Raw genomic sequence first — 11,842 nt, 5'->3', positions numbered from 1 at the left:
AGAGATGGTCCATCCCACCAGAAAAGGCAGGGAATGTTGAGGAAAGGTAGGCATAGGAGAAGCTTGAAAGAGGCAATTGAACAAAAACATGTAGGTGTGAATAATAAGGTAAAAATAGAGAAACATAAGTAGCCAGCATGGCTGAAGCATAGAGTCCAGTGGGGAAGGTTAGATGAGATCATGATGCAGCATTAGGCAGAGGCCAGTGGGTGCTTGAACTTTTGCCTAGAAGCCCCAGGGTGCCACTGAAGAGTTTTGAACAGGGAGTGACATCATTAAATTTGGTTTCAGGGAGATCACTCTGGAGTGTGGGTGGAGGGACTGAGGATGGTGGCTGAGAGCCCACCCAGGCCAAAGACCATGACAGCTGAAACAAGGTATTAGCATCAGGGGAAGAGGGGCCGGGAGAGGTGTGAAGGATTTGGACATTGATCTGATTTCAAAGAAAAGGTAGTGGTATTTCCAGGAAGCCACTTTTACCCTAAAATAAGTCCTAGATAGTGTCAAAATTATAGCACCTCTTGCCTCACGGAGAGCAAACAGCAATTTCAATGCACAGACAAGGTATATATCCAACATTACAACAATCACACAAAGGAATGTAACTCAGGGTAACAGGTTCAGGCCTAACGTCTTTATGTATATCTGTATTGCATGAATATGCTAGGCATCCAGCCCTTTTCATTGGGGTTTTCTATTTACGCAGATGTATTCGGTTGGCCAAAAGTTTCCTTCGTTTTTTGTATATTTATTTATTTATTTTTGGCTGCGTTGCGTTCTCGTTGCTCCGTGCGGGATTTCTCTAGGTGTGGCTAGCGAGGGCTACTCTTCATTGCAGTGCGCGGGCTTCTCATTGCAGTGGCTTCTCTTGTTGCGGAGCACGGGCTCAGTAGTTGTGGTGCACGGGCTTAGTTGCTCTGCGGCATGTGGGATCTTCCTGGACCAAGGCTTGAACCCGTGTCCCCTGCATTGGCAGGCAGATTCTTAACCACTGCGCCACCAGGGAAGTCCCTCCTTCAGTTTTTAAGTAAAAATAAAAGACATATTTTTCATTTCACCAACAACTTTATTGAACAACGTATTCACCCTTTTGTTCCACTACCTCTGCCATTTTTCAGGCAACTTCATAATTCCATCTTCCCAAAACTTTTTATCTTTTTGAGCAAAGAACTCTTCCAGGTGCCTTTTCAATATTCCAGGGAATTGAAATTTTTTCCATTAAGTGAATTCTGTAAAGACTGAAATAAATGGAAATCCGAAGGTGCAATGTCTGGTGAATACAGTGGATGAATCAGAACCTCCCAGCCAAGCTGTAACAGTTTTTTCGTGGTCAGCAAAAAAACATGCAGTCTTGCGTTATCCTGATGGAAGATTATGTTTTCTGTTGACTAAGTCTGGACGCTTTTTGTCGAGTGCTGCTTTCAGTTGGTCTAATTGGGAGCAGTACTTGTTGGAATTAATCGATTGGTTTTCCAGAAGGAGCTCATAATAGAGGACTCCCTTCCAATCCCACCATATATACAACATCACTTTCTTTAGATGAAGACCGGCCTTTGGTGTGATTGGTGGTGGTTCATTTCACTTGCCCCACTATCTCTTCCGTTCCGCATTATTGTACAGTATCCACTTTTCATCCCCCATCACAATTTGTTTTAAAAACGGAACGTTTTCATTATGTTTCAGTAGAGAATTGCATGCGGAAATATGGTCAAGAAGGTTTTTTTTCCTCTTAACTTACGTGGAACCCAAACATCAAAGCAATAAACATAGCCAAGTGCGTGCAAATGATTTTCAACGGTTGATTTGGATATTTTACGTATGTCGGCTATCTCCCATGTGGTATAACATTGATTGTTCTCAATTTGATCACTATCAACTTCAACTGGTCTACCTGACCGTGGAGCATTGTCCAGCCAGAAGTCTCTAGCACGAAACTTCACAAACCGCTTTTGACACGTTCAATCAGTCACAGCACCTTCTCTGTACACTGCACAAATCTTTTTTTGTGTTTCGGTTGCATTTTTGTTCTTGAAATAATAAAGCATAATAAGTCAAAAATGTTGCTTTTTTCCTTCCACCTTCAATATTAAAATGGCTACACAAAAATTCACCAATTTTGATTTTTTTTTTTAAATGCAAAAATTGTCTTGAATGAAGACAACTAACTGCTACTAGAGCCATCTTACAGAGAAAAAAACTAATGAACTTTTTGGTCAACACAATATGATGCAAACACACAAGCATTTTCCAGATTCATGCAGATACTAACAGAATATCATTATGAATTCATAACACAGACATTGACAGACTGCACACAGAACCCAGATATGTAAAACAAAAGGCAAAGAAAAGGGATCTGGCAAGAAGTGCATTGAAGATAAAGACACAACAGAAACGAGTCCCTGAGTTTCCCTGCTCAGCACTCAACAGCCATCTTGAGGCAGGAAGAAGACGCTCAAGATTCAGCAAATGTCTTCCTGTTTCTTCCCCCATGATCATCTCTCTTCTAGATGGTGGTTTCTCTATGACTTCTCTGTGAGGATGCCACGTCATGGTGAATAGGCAGGGAACCAGCTAGCCATTCTGCTTCCTCAGTGTCTCCCACCTGTTCTCTTCTTTTCGCTGTCACTGCCTGCAGGCCTCTTTGACCTTGGCAACAGCCTAATGTAGGACCTACTAGTAGGTCTTATGCTGTGGAATCAGCTATCAGTAGGGAGAGCTACTCAATAAAGTGTGGCTCTTGTGACTGCTTATGCCTCTGATCTCTCCCCAGATTTATTTTTCTTAAATATAGATCTGATCATGTTTCTTCTGTTTGAAACCTGCTGTGGTCTCTCCCTTCCTTGAAAATTGAGGTCTGGATGTCTCAGCCTGGAGTTAAAAGCCCTATCCACCCCTCCAGCCATTCTCTTCTACGGTTTCCACCCTCTTCCCCCACCTCGCATGCTCTTGCAGTAACTCAGACTTCTTGCACTCCTGAACCCTGTGCTCTCTTCTTCTGTGCCTTTCTATCGTGTGCATGTGCGTGTGTGTGTGTGTGTGTGTGTGTGTGTGTGTGTTTACCTAACCAGCCTATACAATGCATAGCCATTCAAAACTCAAATTCTTTGCCTTTCTCTCTCTCTTCCCTATATGCCTATAGGATGTAGTTCGTGTTTGTATGTTAGAATGCCTATTATAGCATCTATTGGTCTGAGCTGTTTTAAGAACGATTTTTCATTTATTACAGTTTTAGAGCGTCAGGAGAGTGGGCCCTTAACTCTTTTATTTTGGTATCTCTCTGTCCAGTCCCCTCTCTCTCCCTTCTCTTCTCCTGCACTTAAGAGGTAAGAAATAGCGGTTGTTAAATTGAATTGAACAATTCACTCACACTGCAGGTCTCTAAATCTCCAGTATGAACTATGAAGGTAGTAGAGGTTCATCTTGACACAGTAAATTCCTTTGTGTTTATTGACTCTGCATGTGGGCCTGAAGAGGACAAGGAATGGCATTGTGTTCACTTATTACCTTATCCCCCAAGAAGCAGAAAGAAGACTTAGCTCACCAGCATAGGTCCTAACAATTTAGAAAAAATATATATGGTAAAGTGGATTTTGATAGTGTGTGGAGGGAAAAAATGTGTTTGTTTTTATGAATTAAAATGAACTGAGCTCTATAATACCCTGAGGAATTGCCTTTGTGGTCAGCGTCTCTGTTTTTTTTTGTTTTTTTTTTTTGCGGTATGCCGGCCTCTCACTGCTGTGGCCTCTCCCGTTGCGGAACACAGGCTCTGGACACGCAGGCTCAGCGGCCATGGCTCACAGGCCCAGCCACTCCGCGGCATGTGGGATCTTCCCGGACCGGGGCACGAACTCGTGTCCCTTGCATCGGCAGGCGGACTCTCAACCACTGCGCCACTAGGGAAGCCCCTCTAGTTTTTTTTATTTAGAATCCCCATAGGTTAATATCAAAGAACTCATACAACTCAATAGCAAAAAAAAAAAAAAAAAATTCCCAAATAATCTAATTCAGAAATGGGCAAAGGATGTGAACAGACATTTTTCCAAAGAAGATATATGAATGGCCAACAGGTACATGAGAAGGGCTCAACATCACTAATCATAAGGGAAATGCAAATCAAAACCACAATGAGATATCACCTCACACCTATTAGAAAGGCTATAATCAAAAAGACAAGGGAAAACAAATGCGGGTGAGGATGTGGGGAAAAGGGACATTTTGTGCACTGTTGGTGGGATTGTAAATTGGTACAGCCAACATGGAAAACAGTATGGAGGTTCCTCAAAAAGTTAAAAATAGAAGTACCACATGATCCAGCAATTCCACTCCTGGGAATATATCTGAAGGAAACGGAAACACTATGTTGAAGAGTAACTGCATCCCCATGTTCGCAGCAGCATTACTTACAATAGCCAAGACATGGGAACAGCCTAAATGTCCATCAGCGGATAAACAGATAAAGAAGTTGTGGAATACATACAATGGAATATCATTCAGCCATGAAAGAGAAGGAAATCATGCCATTTGCAACAACATGGATGGATCTTGAGGGAATTATGCTAAGTGAAATAAGTCAGACAGAGAAAGATAAATACTGTATGATCTCACTTACATGTGGAATCTAAAAAACAAAACAAAAAAAGTACTCACGGCAAAAGAGATCAGATTTGTGGTCAGCAGAGGTCGGGGGTGGGGTGGAAGAATTAGATGAAGGTGGTCAACTGTACAAATTTCTACTTATAAGGTAAATGAGCATTAGGGATGTAATGTACAACATGATGATAGCTGTAGTTAACACTGCTGTGTGGTATATTTGAAAGTTGTTAAGAGAGTAGATCCTAACTAAGAGTTCTCATTACAAGGGAAAAACTTTTTTTTGGTACCTCTATGAGTTGATGCATGTTAACTAAACTTATTGTGGTAATTGTTTCACAATATATGTGAGATAAATCATCCTGTACACCTTAAGCTTATACAGTGCTGTAGGTCAATTATATCTTAATAAAACTGGGGGGGGAACCCATAGTTAACCATACTTCAGCCTCACCTTTTTAAAATACTAATCCTAGGGCAAACTAATAGGTGTATCTAGAAAAGAAGTTCCATAGTCAAATATGTTTGTGAAATATTGGATTAAACAAAGATAACAGAATTTCTCAGGGCTTTTATCATGTTAATGAACTTTGTGAATCTCTAGGGGCCAGCGTACGGTATGTGAGTGTTCCCAAATTTATTTGAAACTGGAATTCTTTTATAATAGTGCATTGTAAGAACCTAGCGCTTCATGGAACACACTTTGGGAGACACTGCTCTAATTTAACACTAATACCTGAAGACTGTATATGGGTTGTTTGCATCTCCTAATAGCAGCACATAATACGCATTACTCCTCTCCTTCTTCCAAGGTCCAGAGGATTTCAACAGTGATTACAGGAGAAATATGCATTTCATATCCTTTGTGAATCCTTTAGCCCAGATACCTGGGTTGTAGATTTTTAGCAAATATTCAGAAGAAAGCCCTCTACTAATGTATGGAAAATGAGAGAATTTTTGTGTCATTTCCAACCTTATCTCCTTACCCAGAGTGGCACAGATTGTCTTTCAAGGCACTGGGTAATTAAAAGAGAAGTTATGTGTTGAAATCACCATCATATGATAGTAACAAGGAGAAAGTTGTTTATTTGTACTCAAAGCAGTCTGTCTTACCCTGTATTTGAAATATGTTAGAAGACAAAAGTTATTTGTGGGGAGAGCCTAAACAGCTAAGACTTTCACATCTGGAGCTTTCGGGAAACATGCTGTTCTGGAGAGCTGAGTTTTCTTTATTGCTAGAGTTTAACCTATATTCTCATGAGTTTTCAAAATTCTACCTTTTGGGTAGATCTTTTCTAAAATGTGTATCATGCCACCTTGTCATCTTAACTAGGGTACACTCCACATAGCTGAGTCTTTCCTTCAAGGCTTTCACTCTGCTGTGATATAGGAAGATCTCCAGGGTCTATAGTGGTGTGTCACGCTGTTTGACCCATCACAAAATCTTCTCCAAATCTTCCCTGGCATTAGTTTTGTCTTTTATATCACTCTGGCCAGCAACTATTACTTCTCATTCTTGTTCCCACACCAGACTCTTGCAGTCCCCATTTCGCTCTTCATTCTTGCCTCCCCATTTCATAGAATTTACTTCATATTAATTTACTAATTTTCTGTAGCAGACCACCACCCTTCTTAGAATCCTTTTTATTTTTATTTTTTTTAAGTTTTGGTCACGCCACGTGGCTCGCTGGATCTTAATTCCCTGACCAGGGATTGAACCCAGGCCCACGGCAGTGAAAGTGCCGAGCCCTAACCACTGGACCGCCAGGGAATTCCCTTAGAATCCTTTTTAAAACAAAAAGAGTCTAGGGTTCTGTTGTTATAAATTATGCTGAAAATCTCTTCATGTTTATTGACTATTTGGCTTTCTTTTCCTATATCATTTGCTCATTCTTCTATTGGGTTGTCTGTCTTTTTCTTTTTGATTAGGAAGTGGTTCTATATATTCCAGATACTAATCCTTTTTGGTTATGTGCATTGCAAGTATCTTCTCCTAGCATTGTCATTTTGCTGGTGACATCTTTTGTCCTTTAGAAGCATTTCCATTTTCATGTAATTAAATGTATTTTTCTCTGCCTCTATGGTCCCACTAGAATCTAAGTTCTCTGGGATGAAGAATTGTCTATCTTATCCTCTTCTTGTTCTCAGTGCCTAGATCAGTGCCTGGCATCTAGTAGATTCTCAGTAAATATCTGTTAAATGAATGAATAAATTAATTAATGGATAAAAAAGGAGTCTAGGATTTTATGAGATAAATTCACAGATGTTAGCTGTGTAGAGACTTTTGGGCTTATTTTATTTTTTACTTTTAAAAAATGTGTTCTTAGGTAGATGAGTTAGGCAGACAGCTGAGTTATTAAAATAAATTTAGTTAATTTATTTAACCTAGAATCCTAATTCAGTTGCCCAATGACTCCTGACATTTTAATTAATAAGGTACAACACCTTTCATGCAAAAAATCTCAAAGGATTTCGCCACTTGAAGTTTGACCACACCCTGCGGTACAAAGATAAATTCTAACAACAGCTGTAGTGTAGTTCTTCAGCTATTCAGAAGCAGATACACAGAGCAGTCAGATGAGTTTCCTGAGTTCATACAGTGAAACCTCTGGGGAGTAAGAAATATCTAATTTTTTCTCAGTCTCTCTATTCACCACATAACATTTCCTCTTCAGGTGCAAAGTAAAATTAAATAGTTAAAGTTATTTCTTTACTAAAGATAACTCCAGTTAGTGGACATGATGGTTAATTTTTTTTTTTTTTTTTTTTTTTGCGGTATGCGGGCCTCTCACTGTTGTGGCCTCTCCCGTTGTGCAGCACAGGCTTCGGACGCGCAGGCTCAGCGGCCATGGCTCACGGGCCCAGCCGCTCCACGGCATTTGGGATCCTCCCGGACCGGGGCACGAACCCGCGTCCCCCGCATCGGCAGGCGGACTCTCAACCACTGCACCACCAGGGAAGCCCCTTAGTTTTACTTTTTATTTATTTTTTTAACATCTTTTAAAAACTTTTTTATTTATTTTATTTTTTGCTGTGTTGGGTCTTTTTTGCTGCGTGTGGGCTTTTCTCTGGTTGCGGCGAGCAGGGGCTACTCTTCATTGTGGTGTGCAGGCTTCTCATTGCGGTGGCTTCTCTTGTTGCAGAGCATGGGCTCTTAGGCACGCGGGCTTCAGTAGTTGTGGCATGTGGGCTCAGTAGTTGTGGCTCACAGGCTCTAGATTGCAGGCTTAGTAGTTGTGGCACATGGGCTTAGTTGCTCCGCGGAATGTGGGATCCTCCCAGACCAGGGCTCAAACCTGTGTCCCGTGCATTGGCAGGCGGATTCTTAACCACTGTGCCACCAGGGAAGCCCCATTTTTTTAACATCTTTATTGGAGTATAATTGCTTTACAATGGTGTGTTAGTTTCTGCTGTATAACAAAGTGAATCAGCTATACATAAACATATAGCCCCATATCTCCTCCCTCTTGCGTCTCCCTCCCAGATGGTTAATTTTATATGTCAACTTGACTGGGTCACGAGGTGCCCAAATATTTGGTCTAACGTTATTCTGGGTGTTTCTGGATGAGATTAACATTTGAACCAGTAGACTGAGCAAAGCAGATTGCCCTCCCTAATGTGGGTGGGCTCCGTCCAATCAGTTGAAGGCCTGGATAGAGCAAAAAGCCCAACCCTCCTCCCAGTAAGGGAGAATTCCTTCTACCTGACTGCTTTCAAACTGGAACATCAGCTTTTTCCTGCCTTCAAACTCAAACTGAAACATTGGCTCTTTCTGAGTCTTGAGCCTGCTGACCTTCAGACTAGAACTACGCAATCAGCTTTCCTGGGTCTCCAACTTGCCCACTTGCCCTGCAGATCTTGTGACTTGTCAGCCTTCATAATTGCATGAGGTGTGAGCCAATTCTTTATAATAAGTGTGTGTGTCTCTCTCTCTCTGTATACACACACACACACACACACACACACACACACACACACATCTCCTATTGACTCTGTTTCTCTGGAGAACACTGACTAATGTAGTGGACATACTCTAATGTCAAATAATTAAAGGAAAAAATACTCCCAAAGACTTATCACTTCTCCAGCAGGAAAATCCCCTTTTGAAAGGCTTAGCTATGCAGAATTCATAAAGGATTGTGGATATCTATTGACTAGAGAGAAATTAAATTTCAGTGTTGAAAAAATTCCACTGCTGAGATAGTAAATTTCTGAAAGATAGGTGCTTTGCCAGTTTTGTTTTATAGTTCTAGTACACTGAACAGCACGGCAGAAATTTTTAATGTAATGACATTATTTGATGGTGATGTAAGAATGATGATACCAAATAAGCCTTTGGAAACTACTGTTGGCATGATGATGCAAACAAGGTAATATCTAGGGCAATCAGGAGTGACAGAATGTATTGATGTAAGTCTACCCTAAGTGAAGATGCTTTCTTCTTGCTGATACTACAAAGAGGTGGGCTTCTTCATTCAGCACTGACTGTGGGTCCAGCTTTTTATCTCTGCTCTGTGCTTCTACCCTACTCTCCTCTTCTGCCCTCTCCAGATCCTCTCCAGCATCAGAGCTAAACACAAACCTCTTCTACATCTCAACTCCATCTCACCCTTGACGGGTCCTGTTTTCTTCCATCCAGTAAAGGAAGGAGGGTGGAGCTGTGCCTTCATTGGCAGCCAAACACCTTGGGTGCTTGCTTCAGGCTCCACCTCCTACACCAACCACCACCCAGTGTGGATTACACAGCTCTTACCCAGAAGCTGTTTTTCCATCCTAGGAGCTGACCTCATTGTTCCTGGGTCGGGAGCCATCTACAAGGTGACACTTACCAGTTGGGGAGTCTAGAGCGTTTGCGTTTGTGGCACTGGAGGAGTCATCCTGTCCCATTGTCTTTTGTCGTAAAGATGGCATTGACAACCTCCTTTCGTCTTCTTCTGAGCACGAACATGGCTGAAAACGCCGAAGTGCGACTTGCATGTCACACATGGATATAGTCTGTGAATTCAGTAGTTCAGGAGCCTTGCTGTCATTTATGAAAACTGCCAGAGCTGTCCGGCTCTGCTTCCTGTTCTTACAGACCAGCAGGACATTCTGGCTCAGTTGAGCCCCTGTCACGGGCTGCCACACAAACGTTGTCTGGTGCTGTCATTTCCTGGCAGTGAGCAATATTCCCCATTGCCTCGGGATGCTCTCACAGTGTCCTTCTTGTGGCGGTTGAACCAGTTTTCAAAAAGCAACTGTATAGCTAGAGTCAATCTTCTGGAGAAGATGGGCAGAAACAAGGTCAGTGTGGTTTATTGGAAAGAACACCAAATACAGTTCTAAGAGCACAGCTACACTCTTTTGATAGTAGAGGAACTAGGCCCCCACCCCCTCACCACTTAGTGTCACAACCCTACATGTGTCTTCCTGTCCCTTCCCTACCTAACACCGTGCGGTGGGAAACGTGGCAGCAGTTATCTCTGTTTTATCATAACCACTGACCAGTCTGGCCACACAACACCGTCTACTGGACACCACCACACACTCTCAGCCATCCAGCCAGTCAGCTGTGTTTCTAGGTTTTTTTCCACTGATGTGCACTGTTTTCTTGGCCACAGCCCTAACTTTAGGCACATCAGTTTCCTCATTATTTAAATGTATTCAGTAATGATAACCCAAGTTGAATCCGCATCCTTAGGAGAGAAAGCGTTCGGTTAGTGCAAGTTATGTCTCTTCAGATGTGTATTGGGAATAATTAGACTTACTACCTTAGTAATTCATCAAATATCCAGCTAATATTGATTTAATGTCTACTTTGTGTGTGTCATAGTGCTAAGTGCTTATTGTGAAGATTTAACAACATTATATACTGCTCAGGAGATTTTTGTCTTTGAAAAGTTAATAATAGCTATTTCATATATTATATGACAAACGCCTTTTCAATACTTGGGATTTTTTTTAACAATAGGAATTTAAATGCAACAAAGGGATAAAGAGTGAACAATTTCATTCAGACTTCAGGTTTTGGAAGGACTAGATATGATGTTAGTAATAAACAATGTGGACTTCCCTTATTAGAAAGATACATACTTAGTGAGACATTTACTGACTCCAGGGTCACCATGTCACCCTCTTTGCAAAACACTGGTCTCTAGCACCGCACCTTTGTTATTTTGTGTAATTTTTCTTTATTTCCTGGCACCCCCATGGAGGCACTTTCTCATTTTTCCTCCTGTGTAAGTGAAATAAAGGTAACAGAGTCTATAACTTCAGAGGCCTTGAAATTTTATTGTTGTTCATACCGCCACAGTTAAAATGATTTCTGAATTTTTTGTTGCTTTCCCTTCAGCAGAGTTTCATTTGCCAAGTACCTGAGCGTCAGAGAATTCAATTCTGCGGGCGGATATATTTGTGTTTAACAGGCGCAGATATCTCCTAAGAACCCTCCTATCTTCACACTCGTCGCCTTTATATTTTTCAGGATTTTAGAAACACCATAATCTCAGCATATTAAATAGGAAGGGACTCCTTCGGATTCCCAGAGCCTTAAAGTTAGGCTATGCAAATGCGTGCGAGTGTGTTTCCATGGTGCGGAATGAAAGTTACGGCAGGGTTTTTCGAAGCAGCATTGCTATAAGCGTCACTCCTGCCACTGCCTTTCACAAGGGCCCACTTGCTGTGAAATATTTTGAAAACAGAGCTGAAGTGAAGCTAACGCAGAGCGCAAACAGGCGGAAGTACGAATAAACTGAGCGTGGCAGGCAGAAACCGAGTGGTTGGCAGTTTCCGCAAAGGAAGAGAATGCTCGGTAAACCGGGAGGAAAAAACCGCCCAGGGGTGTTGTTTAGAAACCTCCTGACCTCCGTTTCCCTTGCCCCTAGGGTTGGGGGAGCTCCCCAGAGCCGAGGAAGCAGCCCCCCAAAACCGCTTCCGGGACTGAAGCTTCCCTCCTCACGCCCCCAGGGAGCAGCGCTTTCTCAGGCCACGATTCCCTGCGACCCAAAAATAACTACACAGACGTGAGGAAAAGGGCCAAAGCCTGCGGCACAGGGAGGTGCTTAGTTACCGACTTATCGCTTACAGCCAGAACGCTCGAAACCTAACCCAGCGCTAGCCTTTTATAGAGAGTCCCTGGAGCCCCGCCCTAGCAACTTCTCCTAGCAACGCCTCGCCCGGGTGCTCCGAGGTCTTATCTGCCTCTGCCAGGCTCTTCCTGTTCCCCTCCCCCAGGCAGCAGGCTCCGCCGTCCCAAGTCACGTGACTATCC

This window comes from Stenella coeruleoalba, assembly GCF_951394435.1.
Source record: "Stenella coeruleoalba genome assembly, chromosome: 1".
In the NCBI taxonomy this organism is placed as follows: Eukaryota; Metazoa; Chordata; class Mammalia; order Artiodactyla; family Delphinidae; genus Stenella; species Stenella coeruleoalba.
Note: the sequence above shows the minus strand (reverse complement) of the source record.